The sequence below is a fragment of the Oreochromis aureus genome, linkage group 2 (assembly GCF_013358895.1).
Source record: "Oreochromis aureus strain Israel breed Guangdong linkage group 2, ZZ_aureus, whole genome shotgun sequence".
NCBI lineage: Eukaryota > Metazoa > Chordata > Actinopteri > Cichliformes > Cichlidae > Oreochromis > Oreochromis aureus.
Window position 1 is genome coordinate 781,703 of NC_052943.1, and position 14,272 is coordinate 795,974.

Here is a 14,272-nt window from a genome sequence, read left to right on the forward strand (position 1 = left end):
GATTTTAGTGACCTCCGATTGGCGTAACCGGGTGTCATTACTGCCGACGTGAATGATGATCTTACTGTATTTACGCTTTACCCTTAGCCAGCAGTTTTAAATTCCTTCAATGTCGCCTGCTCTGGCCCCTGGAAGACAATTGACTATGGTTGCCGGTGTCTCTAGCTTCACATGTCTGAGAACAGAATCACCAATTACCAGAGTTTGACCCCGGCGGTGTGTCGCCGAGTGGGGAAAAACGGTTGACACATGAACAGGTTGGTGGTGTACCTGGGGCTTCAGTTTAAGACTATGCTTCCTCCTCACCGTCACCCAGCCGCCTCTTTCCCCAGCTGCTTGGGGTCTGCCGGGAACAGCTAGCGGGCCCACGCTATCTTCGGCTGCACCAGCTACAGGGGCCTGGCTAGCTACGGGTGAATGAAGGGTGCGGCCGAGTCTCCAATTCAGTAATCCTGGCCTCCAGAGCTGCAAATATGCTACATTTGTTACAGGTATCATTACTGCTAAAGGAGGCCGAGGAGTAACTAAACATCTGACACAATGAGCAGGAAAGTGCAGGAGGGACAGGTGAAGTAGCCATGGTGCTAACGAGTCGGCTACGAGCTAAGCTAAGCTAGCGAAACAGTAAAGAGACAGTGAGTGAATACTTTGGCTATAAATTAGGTAGTGAGTACACAGAAAGGGTGATTCAGATGAAGCACGTTAAGATTATACTATGAAAAAGGAATGTATTAAAAGATTTAAATTAAATTGCTAAGTAGAAAAGCTACTCAGAAACACCACTGTGTTTGAGCAGGAACAGGAAGTGATACTCTACCACAAAGCGAGCGAACACCAAGTGACAGCGCCACCAAGAGTCAGTTTTGGAGTGTTTTTCATTGGTGCTCCAAGTATTGCAACAGATTGATGGTATTGATCTCTGAAACCATGTTTTTCTGCTTTGTCTTCTACTTCTTCAGAAAAGTTCAGACAATGGCTCTGCACCTTTCTTTGATACAAGCTGCTCAAGTTATCGAAAATTAATCAAAACTGACTTTCAGATCTTCTAACTGCCCAGCCCTAGGATCAACCATTCAAAGCAACGGCTGGTGCACAAGATAGGTGAAGAAGTGGACGCAGGGTGGAGTGGGTGGAGATGAGTGCCATGGGTGAATTGTGACAGGAGGATAGCGGTGAAAGGCGAATGAAATATTGAAAGGGAAAGTTTACATAATGATAGTGAAACCTGCTGTGACTGATTATTTGGAGAGTGTGACATTAACAAAAAATGCGCTCTTTCCACACAGGCAGAGTTTCACTGGGAGTGACCAGGATGGACAACATTAGACATGAGCATATCAGACGTATATAGTGGTTTAGAAAGAAAGTTAGAGAGGTGCGTTTGAGATAGTTTGGACCTGTACAGAGGATGATAGTGGATATACTAGCTAGAGGATGTTAAATATGAATCTTTAAGACAGGAGAAAAATAGGAACATCACAGACATGAGCCTTGGATGTAGTGAAGGAGGACATGCAGAGGGTAGCTGTGACAGAAGAGCATGCTAAGGATAGGCTGAGATGGAGACAGATGACCTACTGGGAGGCAGCCAAGACAATAACAATGTGTATTAAATAATTTGGCCTTTCATGTCTTTATTACAAAGGTCATGTTGTACATGTTTTCAGAAAATAATTTAAAAATGTATTTTTTCTGACCTCAGAACATTTTTCCACTTTAAAAACGCTTTGGCGCAGAGAAGATGGCAGCATTTGTGGATCATGTTCACATATCATGTTCAGTGCATTATAACTTACACATACGTCATCAGGAAAGTGCCTGCTCAGGTCACAGACCAAAGAAAACCGTTTTCCCATTGACATTTATACGAGGAATTGCCCCCTGTTGGCGATTAGAAAGAATACAATTTAAGGCATTTCTGTGTTATTTTTCAGATTAGGAAGTTGCATCCATCATTTATATTCAGTGTGTCTGATACTCAGTGATATTTTCACTTGTAGATCAATCTCATTCAGAAACAGGATTTCTGCACAGAAGGCCTATAAGATGGATGCTCGTAATTCACAGGTTGCTGGACTCCATCCCTTGGTATTTCTGTATAAAAGTGATATATATAAGCTCCTGGAGGATTGATTTCCATTCTTAAATTACCTATGCCTTAGTTCTTATTTCTCGCGGACTACTTGTTCCGTCTCCCACAGATTGCTTGGTTATTCATTTCAGTTCTTGCATCCATCTTGGTACGCTCCATTAAGCTGTTCTTTTTGGTAACTTTCGTGTAATGTTTTGTTGTTTCTGAGGACATTGAGGTTTATTCACCATATCTGTGTGGCTTCATGAATATGTAGCATTGCTGAAATTAGTGGATTTAGGAACTGATGCTGGCACATCAACTAAAGCGAAATCTGTAAAAATTGTATACCTCAACCAACTGAATGGTCAGAGAACGGTGGTGGTATGTGCCAGCATCACAAGGTCACCTAAAATTAGCACACTGTGCCTTGAATGAGATACGGCGAGTCCACACATCAAGTTTTTGAGCCACATTATTAAATGCGGCGGCAGCTCACAGACTGCCAGCCGCACATACACCATGCCACAACTCACAACTCTCTCTTCCCAAACCCTGATTCCCCGTGTGGGCATGATTGCAGATGCCATGAAGGTGCGTCCGCACGACACCGCAGACCAGGCCTCACCAAACACACTAGGTGCGTGACACCTTTTAACATTATGAGCCTAAATTAACCATCAAAACACCATATATAAAGTTATCTTTTACCGCTTGATGTAATATGAGGGATTCAGTGTAACATCAGATGCAGGATTAATGTGTCCTGTACAAAAAGGAAACATAACATGAGGTAGCAACATTTAGCACTAAAAATAAAGGCAGTGTTAAAGTGCAGCCACTTGAGACTGGCTCTAATTACTAACAGACTCCTATATTAAAATGCCAAGTTCATAAAACATTCTCCATATCCCTGTACCTCTGAACCATGACAGATGATTCCTCAAAAAACATTGTTGCCTGCTTCAACATAGCGAATTTTCAATCACCACAAGTAAAAGATAATTTCTAGGATACAAAAGCTAACTTTAGCAAGGTTGGTTAGCAAGCTGCATCCATAAATATCCATACATATGACAGGTACAATGTTGAGATACAAATACTTAATCAGTGTATAATCAGGTATATAAATACAACTGAAGTGAAGTGAACTAATCTTTATAGGTGGTCTGGTGTGTTTTCTGTGCCTCCTATAAAGTTTACAGTTGAAGACAACTGACTTGTCGATTACTCTTTTGCCATTTCCTGACCTTTGTAATGGGAAAGTCATTAGTATAGCAGGGGATGGAAGTTCACTGGTAATCACAATAGTTGATTTGCATGTTTTTATTAGCATGCATGGATTCCTCCCCATAAAACAGAGAGACTGAATCATTTGCTACAAGCTCATGCACTGACAGGCTGCCAGTTATTGATTTTGGTGAGACGGTTCATTAATGACTGCTGAATCTGAATCTTTACCAGAGCTGCACAGTTTTAGTGAACAAGCACTTCATCTAAGTGCATCTCAGCTGTTGAGTGCAGTGGATGTTGTTGGTGCCAAATCATTCATTGGTTATAATTAATGTTTCAAGTACCTGGTAGACTGTTCTTTTGCAAGTCAAGAAGCAGGCATGGTACAATGTCTTTTGAGTACATTAAGACTACAGTTAAGACTGCTACTACATGTCTGATTATAATCTTTCATCTCTACAATGGTCAGAGAGAAAGGGTGCAAAAATTGTAAGAATGTTTTTAATCCAGCTAGACGATTTCTTGATGTCTACCCTGTTATCAGGAAACACCAAATCCAAAATATTAGCCTATATTTAAGATTTATGAAGCGGTATGGTGGTGATAGGTTCCTATGAAGTCCTTTTCTACTTGAGCACTCAAAGCACTAAACAACATGCCTCACTGACACACATTCATTCAAACACTTGTTGTTCTATGTCTAAATGCTTTCTATCTAACATTCACATACTGGTGAGCACATTGGAGAACAACTTGGATACTTCCTCATGCAGAATAGACAAGTCAGGCATCAAACCCCCAACCTTCCAATTAGTAAATGTCCTTCTGTACCTCCTGATCAACAGAAACCCTAAGGTGCTGGCCACAAATACCGTTTGTACACTACTAAAACATTTTGGAAATGGAAGGACTGGAAGATCACAAAGGTTTTGTCAGTGGTGAGAGATCCAGATCTTTGACGTGGTAAGCGCCGCTTACCCTGAAATACAAAACTGAACATCACATCACAGAAGCTTCAAATCACACCAGGAGCATTTTAAAATAAGAGTGTATGCATAGGGTCTGTTATTTTTGAAGATGACCAGATTCTCTGTGCCGTTCCTGTCTGACTTCCTGCTCTCATTATCTTGTTCTATCTCAAAGCAGGATGCTGCTCTTGGACGTCCCTGGGACCTTCATCATTCCTTTCATACCATAACAGGTTCAAGCATTTATATGGCCCGCCTGAGCAGAATGACAGCAGTGTGGTTCACCTAGAGATTCAGGATGCTACTGATTTTTGGTAATTTATGTGTTTTCCACATGAGACATGCAGTTACTTGTAAAGTGCAGTTCTTTGCCTGTTAAATTTTACTCTCAGACTCAGACAACAGAGCGAGTGCTAAGGTATATGCCTTCAGGAATCCAATGACAGATACATATCAGTCAATAAAACTGAAGCACAAACGGGTATGAACTGTAAAAACCAGCTTTATTGTCAAAAACCATATGTGCAGATCATACACAGGAATTTGAAATTGCAATGCTCCCATGGCCCTCAGTGTACACAAAAACAACTTAAAGATACAAAGACAGAAAACAGACAGAGCATGGAGAGAGTTCAGCATCCTGACAGCCTGATGGATGAAGCCGTCTCTCAGTCTGCTGGTTCTGGCCCGGGGGCTCTTCAGTCTCCTTCCCGATGGCAGCAAACTGAAGAAGCTGTTGGATGGATGAGTGGAGTCACCTGTAATGCAGAGGGCTTTTCGGGTGAGGCGGGTGTAGTAGATGTCCTTGAGGGAGGGAAGAGAGGTACCCACGATCCTTTCTGCTGCTCTCACTACTCCAGTAGGACCCAGTGCAAGAGCCATACCACACAGTGATGCAACAGTGTCTCTTTAGGAGGTGCTCCCAATGGGGGTTGACGCTCTCACTCTCCTCAGTTTGTGGAGGAAGTAGAGTCGCTGTTGGGCTTTGCTGACCAGTGATGCAGTGTTCTTTGACCAGGAGAGATCTTCTGAGATGTGCACAACCCGGAGCTTGGTGCTGCTTACCTGGGGTGTGCAGGGTGTGAGTTCTCCTGAAGTCTATGATGGTGGTTGTCTGTGAACATTCTCAATTATCCAGGTCATCCTAGTCCAAGCACTTAGACTACCATGATGGTTCTGGATCATTTTGACCCAGTGTTTTTGAGTTCTTGTATTTTGGTGTAATTTTTGTATTATGGTTTATGTTTTAGGTTCATTAGCAGTTTTTAGGTTAGTCTGTCTTGTTCTTATATTGCTTTTGGTTCCTTGTCCTTTAGATTCCCCCTGTGTCTCTGTCCTCTGTGTCAGTCTCTGTGTGTCTGTGTTTCTGTGGGTTTGTGTGTCCTTATTGTATTGTATTGTATTTATTTATTGTCATTGTCAAGAACAATGAAATTGTGTTTGGAGCTTCTACAACAAATAATAATAAATACTAAATTCCCCTTAGACCCAAGTGTGACTATTTAACCCAGTGTGACTTCAGTGCAATGAGACGATCCTTAGCAAAAACATGAGAATATGACAGGTAATGTTCATGGGACATTCAAACAAAAGACCTGAGAAATATGACAAAGTACAACAGTGCAACCCGTTCAATTATTGTACTGTGAGATATGATAATTGTCTATTATTCAGACCAGTTCACTGCTATTAATAAGTTGGATATGGTTATTGTCCGTGAGAGGGGGGCAGAGAGAGGGGGGACACAGAGTTCAGGAGCCTCACAGCCTGTGGATACAGGCTATTGGCCAATCTGGACGTTCTGGCCTGTATGGACCTGTACCTTCTCCTGAGGGCAACAGGTGGAAAAGGTGGTGCGCAGGGTGATGTTGGTCCCGCAGGATACTGTGCACCCTCCTCAGACAGCGAGTGGGGAAGATGTTGCAATCTCTGGCAGAATCGCCCAATAATTCTGCCAGCTTCTTTCACCACCCGCTGGAGTGCTTGCTGGTCGGCCTTGGTGCAGCTGGGGAACCACACTAGAAATCCGTGCGTCAGAACGCTGCTGATGGCACAGTTGTAGAAGTTCAACATCAGAGGTCTGGGAATGTGTGCGCCCGCAGTCTCCTCAGGTAGTAGAGGCGCTGTTGGGCCTTCCGTGCAGCTGAGGTGATGTGGTTGCCCCAGGACAAGTCCTCAGTCACAGTTACCCCCAAGAATTTAAAACTGCTCACCCTCTCCACCGCCTCACTGCCAATGAAGAGAGGCAGGTGATTGTTGTAACCTTTCCTCCGGAAATCTACAATAATCTCCTTGGTCTTTTTGGTGTTTAAGACCAAGTTATTGTCGCGGCACCATGACTCTAGTTGTTGCACCGCTGTCCTGTAGTTTGTCTCATCGTTGTTGGATATGAGTCCGAGCACTGTGGTGTTGTCGGCAAACTTAACAATGAGATTGGACGCACAAGAGGAAATACAGTCATGAGTGAAGAGAGTGTATAGCAGAGGGCTCAGAACACACCCCTGAGGGGCACCGGTGTTGACCACAAGGGTGGAAGAGGTGTTCTTACCCACTCTGACGCTCTGTCTACGGTTAGTGAGGAAGTCCACAATCCAGTTGCACAGGGAGGAGTTGAGTCCCAGTTGATAGAGTTTGGGACGGAGTTTGTATGGCCGGATGGTATTAAAAGCCGAGCTGTAGTCTACAAAGAGGAGCCGTGCATAGGTGTTCTTGTGCTCCAGGTGCTCCAGTAGTGTATGCAGCACTGTGGCGATCGCATCCTCAGTTGACCGGTTCTCCCTGTATGCAAACTGGTGCGGGTCCAGAGGTGGTGGAAGGGCAGCTCTGATGTGTTTAATGACCAGTCTCTCCAGGCATTTGGCGGGAATGGGGGTGAGTGCCACAGGTCTGAAATCGTTCAGACATGTGACATTTGACTGTTTGGGAATGGGAACGATGGTTGCTGCTTTGAAACAGGATGGTACCAGTGAACAGGACAGCGAGGTGTTATATATGGAGGTGAAGACGTCCGCCAGGTCCGCTGCACAGTCCTTTAGCACCCGGCCCAGCACTCCATCTGGTCCGGCCGCCTTCCTGGTGTTAATGCTGCGGAACACCCGCCTCAACTCATGAGCGCTCAGGACTGGAGCAGGGTCGGTTGAGGGGAGTGGGGACAGGACAGGGTCGGTGTTATCCCTATCAAAACGGCATAAAAGAGGTTTAGGTCCTCAGCCAGAGTAGGACTGTCGGCTGAGGGTGGTGGTGTTCTCCTCTTGTAGTCCGTGATAGCCCTGATGCCCTCCCAAACCTGTCTTGGGTTTGTGATGTTCTCAAACCTGGCCTCGATGCGCCTCCTGTGCTGCTGCGTCCTTGTGTCTTCTTTCCCTTTTCTGTTTCCATGTTCCCCTCCTTATGTTTCATCCCATGCCTCCCCAGCCCGTCATGTCTCTCCTCTCGCTCCCTCGTGCTCTCCTGGTTCCTTGCTCCCTCTCTCTGTGTCTTGATTCCTTAACTGTCCCTCTGTCCCGTATCACAATCTCCCCCATGGCTGTGTGTTCCTCCGTAAGTTTGTTTCCTGTATTCCTGTTTAGTTTAGTTGAGTTGTGTACTTCCTGCACTCCAGCAATAAAGCTGTGTTTTTTGAGTTTAAGTCCTGCCTGTGAGTCTGCTTTGGGGTCCTATCCTGCCTGCTGCCACAGCCAGTCCATGACATAACCAAACAGCAGGCCAGAACACAGAAAGAGGCTAGAGCTGCTGTCAATCAGAGCACCATGTGTCACAGTTACAAAGAAAATGTTTCCGCCTCTTCATTCTCCACTATATCCTGCAATTTGCAGTAATGTCTTTTGGATCTTTTTGTGGGTGATGGAGGACCCTTGAGCATGCATCTGTCTAGACTTGAGAATGAAGGCTATAAAAGAGCTTGCTAACTGTCCCTTAATCTAGATTCCAGACTAAGGATGATTAAACATACTTCAGACTGTCACTTGTAACATTAAAGATGATTGAAGGTCCTTCTAGTTGTCATTGTACTATAAAGGTGAAAATCTATTGTTCTCCAAGTCTAGACTTTGAGATCTGAGGAACTAAAACATGTCTTTTGCGTAACGAAACCTATTTTATCAGGCTTTAATGGGCAATCAGACATCAGTTTTATATATCATTTCATTAACTCATTAACTTCTTGTAAATGTAAAGTTTTTCTTCTGGCAGCTGTCCGAATATCCTAATTAAAATGAGCCAACCTGTAAGGGCAAATTCCTACATTTCTCAGACTGTGTGCAGTATCTCTTCTCTTGTCAGTAAACTTTTGAAACAGGCCACAGACCAAAGGATGTTTCATAAGATGTTTCAAATAAAGGTAAATGGTATCCTACTAGATTCTTCCTTGAATGAAGTTCTGCAAGAAATCTTCAGGTGACAGTGACCTAGCTGGCCCTGATGCTGTCAACGCTTCTCTGAATGCAAGTGTCTTCATGTACAGAGGGGCTGCGGGAGAGCTTGCAAAAAGTTGAGTCGCACTGCAGAGAGAACAGCAGTCTTATCAGATGATGTGTGTTCAAAGTTCTTTATAGCACATGGATGGAAACCACAAGCAGATTTTTTCCAGATTTATTCCACAATTATTTTGACCAAAAGAGCATCATTATTTCAGATTGTTTGTTATCATTGCTATAATCAGTGCTCGTCTTCTTCACTATCTGGTTTTTATGTTGAGGACTTTTCATTCATGGGGCTATGGATAATAAATCACCTTCTGCTCTTGGGTTCACCTCTCTTCCTCACAAGTTATTTTTTCTCCAATTTGTTAGTCATTTTTTTATAGAAATCAGAAATACTAAGCTTAACTATTGAAGTACACCTGGTTACTTAGCAACAAGGCAGACCTTGCTTTATTTGCTTGACAACTATATAGCGGACTAGTTGCATTATTTGTGAATTGTAAAGTACAGTTTATGATCCACAAAGTACATCTCTAATCTGTAGTTGTCTTCACAGGTATATTAACTATAACTGCTTTAAACTGAATCATAAAGTGTTTAAAAAAAGTTTCAAAACCTTCGAAGATGAAGTAAAGCCATCAACACAATGTGAAGGCAACTTCTGACAGTAAAACCAAGTTCTGTTTAAAAGAAGTTAATATTAAAAAATGTCACACTACATTGTGTTATGGTACATCATGCATCATGCATTACATCACAGCACTTTATATTTTAATATTTGACAGACATAAAACAACAAATGTTATGAAAGATCCCAAAAATGCTTGTTCGTCCTCGTATAAGATTTAGAAGTAGTTTAAATTCTGTCACAGACCAACCTTTGAAATGGAAGCGCTCTAATGGCACTCTGAAGAGAAACAAAGAATCCTCGTCTTTTCTTCTGCAAAGAGGTTCTTCTCTTTTTAATCATGAGATCTGATGCTTTAATAAAATCTACTGTTCATTTCCAACAGACAGACCAACGCCTGCCCACACACTAGCATTAAATGGCTTTTTCCTCATTTACTCTCCCACACAGGCTGCAAAGATAGTTTTAAAAGCTTCTTATCGCCAGATGATCAATTTTATTTTGTAGCATGCAGCCTGTGACAATGACAGTTGGGACTAAAACAGTACATAAAACACACACACACACACACACACACACACACACACACACACACACACACACACACACACAAAATGTCAAACCTCAGAGGCATATTCAACTTTGAAAATAAACTCTTGGCTGGTTCACACACAGGATACACATAGAAGTGATTTTTTTTTTCACATTTCCATGTTATAGAGCAGATTTTCTGTTACTTATCAGTAATGGACCTAATTAACTACCGGGGGGAAAGTTTACCAATGCAATGTGGCTAAGTCAAATACAAGCCCAGCATGTTTTCAAAGACTTCAGCTAAATGCACAACAGCATTTTATGGCTGATGTTTTTCTGAGAAAGGGAGAAGGGGAGATATGATATACCTGCATTTGCCTTTTTGTAAAGTGAAAGGATACCAAGAAAAGTGTACAATGGTGGATGGTAAATGCTCTTGATACCATCAAGGATTACAGTATCCAAGACATGGACTTGTAAGCCACCCTCAGCCACCACTAGTGTGTTTGAACTGTGATATGGTTTAAAAAGCAGAAAAGAAAAAAGCTTTGACCATATAAACAACGACCCTGGAGCATCCACTGGTCGAGTGCTGTGGCTTCAGTTTTGGTGATTTTTGAAATGTGTATTTTCAGAAAAATACTAGTTCTGCTTTTGTTTTGAAAGATCTCCATCTCCATAAAAATGTAAAAAAAACAATGTCAAGTTCTGCCAAGAGCAAAAGAGGAGCATGCATATGATAGAAACAATAACAATACACAGTCTTGCATCAAAACAGGAGAGAGGTGAACTTGAAACAAATGCTTAATGACTGCAATTTCATGCTTGAGGTGGGAAATTGTATTTTCTAAAATATTTACGAAATTCGCTGGGCTTAAACTCAATAATTCAAAAATATAGAATCACAGTGGAATCTCTCTGGGTCATGTCTGTAATTAGAGGCTCACTAAAATGTCTCCGAGCTTCTTGTGGCTTCTGCTTGATCAGCTTTTGTTGTTTTCTTCACCAGCCTTGGCAGATTTCAGGTCTACAGAGTCTGCGTGTGGCCTCAGTGGATGGTTTGAGTCTTTGCCTTCTGGGGTTTGTGTTTTATTGCATTTGCCTTCTCTTGGGTTTGACAACTGTCTGTGAATCTCTGATACCAGAAGCACAAAACCAAAGTCTGACTGAAGATTTGAACTGAATAAAGAAATGTGACCCGATTCTATATTCATTTCAAAATGAAGTCTTTTATTTTGTAGTATATGCTGAATTACCACTATAAGGACCACTCTCACAGAGTTACACATGCAAAAAAATAACTTGTATCCTAATGTACACCAGAATTTATATTTATAGAGTTCGATCCTATGAATCCTGGGTGGTATGTCGTGGCATGACACATGGGTGTTATCAAGACTGATTTAAGCAAATGCAGCTCAGAACACCCTTGGGTTACTTAATTTTCTTAATAATGTCATAGAAACCTATGAAACTGAACTATGAAACATACTCACACTGCCCCAAAAGGTTGATTCTGTTCATCTGGATGTAGCATTTTCATCACTCACCCAGTGACTTCAATGGGGTGTGAACTGACCTCCCAGCTAGTGTCAGTCATTATGCAAATGTCCTGTTTTTAAGGTTGAGGAAACCTGCAGTCAGCTGAGACTGAAGATGTCACCTGGATGAGTGACGAAATGTTTCTCCCACTGAAATGTCCAGATGAACAGAATCAACCTTTTGGGATTTACTTACTGGATGACTGAGCATGCATCAAGATGTACTGGCACTGCTAATCTCGAGTGAGATTTCCACTTACTTACAAAACCACTCCTGTCCTTGGTCCAGACAAAGGACAGGAGTGGTCCTTTTTTTCAGAATATGTTGTAACCTGAGATTAGCTAATTCTACAGGAAAACTGTAGCTGTGGCTAGAGCGGGTGCTGCATCATCAAATGTCAGTTGCTTGACCCCTGGCTCCTCCAGCCTGCATGCTGAAGTATCCTTGGGCAAGATACTGAACGGTGAGTGTGTAAACATTAGGTAAGTGCTTAGGCACAGAAAAAAAGAACTTGTATGAATGTCTCATCCAGTCTGTAAATGTGTGAATGACGTCCGTAGGAAGAAAGTGCATGTACATATATATATATATATATATATACACCTATATAAGTATGGTATGTAGCACATACAGTATGCATCTGGTCATGGATCATATCAGAAAAAATGCTAATTTGAAATAAATTGCAAAGTCCTGCATCTTTGTGCTGTTAAATCAAACTTAACTCTCATTGATTGTGAAGGACAGAGGATGTTAGAGAAGAAGCATTATCTTTTCCAGCAATTACACAGTTGTTCAGACCAGTTCATTGAATTTTCCACCAGCCAAGTCCAACAGTTAGTTCTGCCTTAACCTTGTGCTGCTCTACTTGCCCTGTACATCTTACCATAACACAGAAACTCTCTGTTATTCTGTAACACTACCAACTTTGGTTGCTCATCCCCTGATAGTAAGAGGACAAACAGGTACATCTTCATCTAGCATCATGTAGTCATGACCTGAGCTATTTGATTTCAGGATGATATGCACTTTTCCACTGTTGTGAGAGAGTTCAAGGGAAACATAAATAATAGTAATTCTTCTGCCTGAAGCATTCATTGACTGGCACAATATGCCAAAAAAGAGCAAGTCCTTTCACAGTGTGGGGCAGAATAAAAAGTAAAAGTAAAAAAAAGTAGATATTTGTGGTAGAACTATATTTAAAACACTTTAAAAGGCCACAAAATTGATTGTCTATAATACTTCTCTGTGAGTGTGGGGTCATCAACAGTGATGGAATTAATTTAAGTAATTTTTAAAAAGTCCCCAAAATTTAGTATTAGGGTTACAGATCATGACCTAGACTTTAAACAGTTAAAACATTAATTTCAGTGCAGTCCAGCGAAATACCTGCAACAATCATCATCGTTAGCATCCGAGAAAAGTTAGATGCTATTTTCATTTCTAACCTTTTACCTTCTTCATCTTTTCTTGTCCTTCTTGATAAAGATCCTTATGATTAGGCAATGCCAAGAAGAGTAGAAACTATACATACTGAGAGCTCCAGCTTTATGAGGAAGGATTTTATCAGCCTCGCTGCCTGTATTCAGTCTTAATATCTTTTGATTTAAACTTGAAAAGTGAGCAAATCCACATGAGAAATGCATAACACCATGTTGTAATAACTTTGATTTCTAAATAGAAAGACAGTATGATGAGCAAATAGTTGAAATAGTCTAAACCTAACACACAGGAAAATGCAATATGCCACATTATGAAAACACCTGTCATCACTTCAGATATGCCTGATGCTCCTTTGGCAAACTTTAGGAAATCATCAACACCTTATTACTGCTAATCTTCCCACTGCTCAAGACAGATGGAAAACAGAAAATGCAATTTATTGCTGTTACTATGGCATTCATGGAGCAGACTGTGTTTCTCTTCCTCAAAGTGACAATTATGGAGTCATTAGCAGAGCAAAGATGCCTCTAGCTGCTGCGAGAGTTTCCACTTTTGTTTGGATTTCATATGAGCTTGTACTGACGACATATAATTGACTTCCGTATAAATCTTCTGCATTAATCAGATCTAGACAATGTCTATTTTTAGTTCCTCCCACTCTGTAACAATGATTCTATAACCTCAGTCAAGTTGGACATTTCCTTCACATTTCCCCACATTTCAGGTGAACCCACTGTGAACCCTAGCGCCACCCTATCATGTGATTTCCGTAAGTCCTGCCCCCTGTTCAAAGATGGTCGTTCATAGTGGACATAGATGGCTTTTTTCACCTTTTGACCCCTTAGGGGACACTCCCATAGGGCTTAAATCTGGGACTCGCCACCAGTTGACCCTAGAACTGAAGAAGCTTCTCGGATGAGAGCTGAAACGTGTTCAAGGAAACTTAAAGAAGTCCTTTTCTTTCCAAGCTCCTTGGACTACGATGAACCTTCACAGACACAATGCTTGTTAGGACTCACCTCCACTCAATCACATCTGAACTATGTTTGTGCTGTGGGTGCCTATTAATACTATAAATAACTGAGGCAAACAGGTGTAAAATGTTCAAAAATCAGGTGGACAAAATCGTGTTGGCAAAATCTGACAAAAAAAAAGCCAACCCTATCACCCGGAGAAAAGGATAACACAACTCTGAGAACAAACACAGTAACACGTGAGCATGGGGTGTATACACACTGCATTAACTGAGTAAAGTCGGGTGAAAAGAGGGACAGGGAAGCTTAGGGGATGATGCAAGTGGGTGTTGAAATCAGACTAAATTAGTATTTTAGAGCAGGGGTGTCAAACACAAGGCACAAGGGCCAGAATCGGCCTGCTGGGTGCCTTTGGAAAATGTGAATGAGGGCGTAGATTTTCCACTTCATCTTACTGC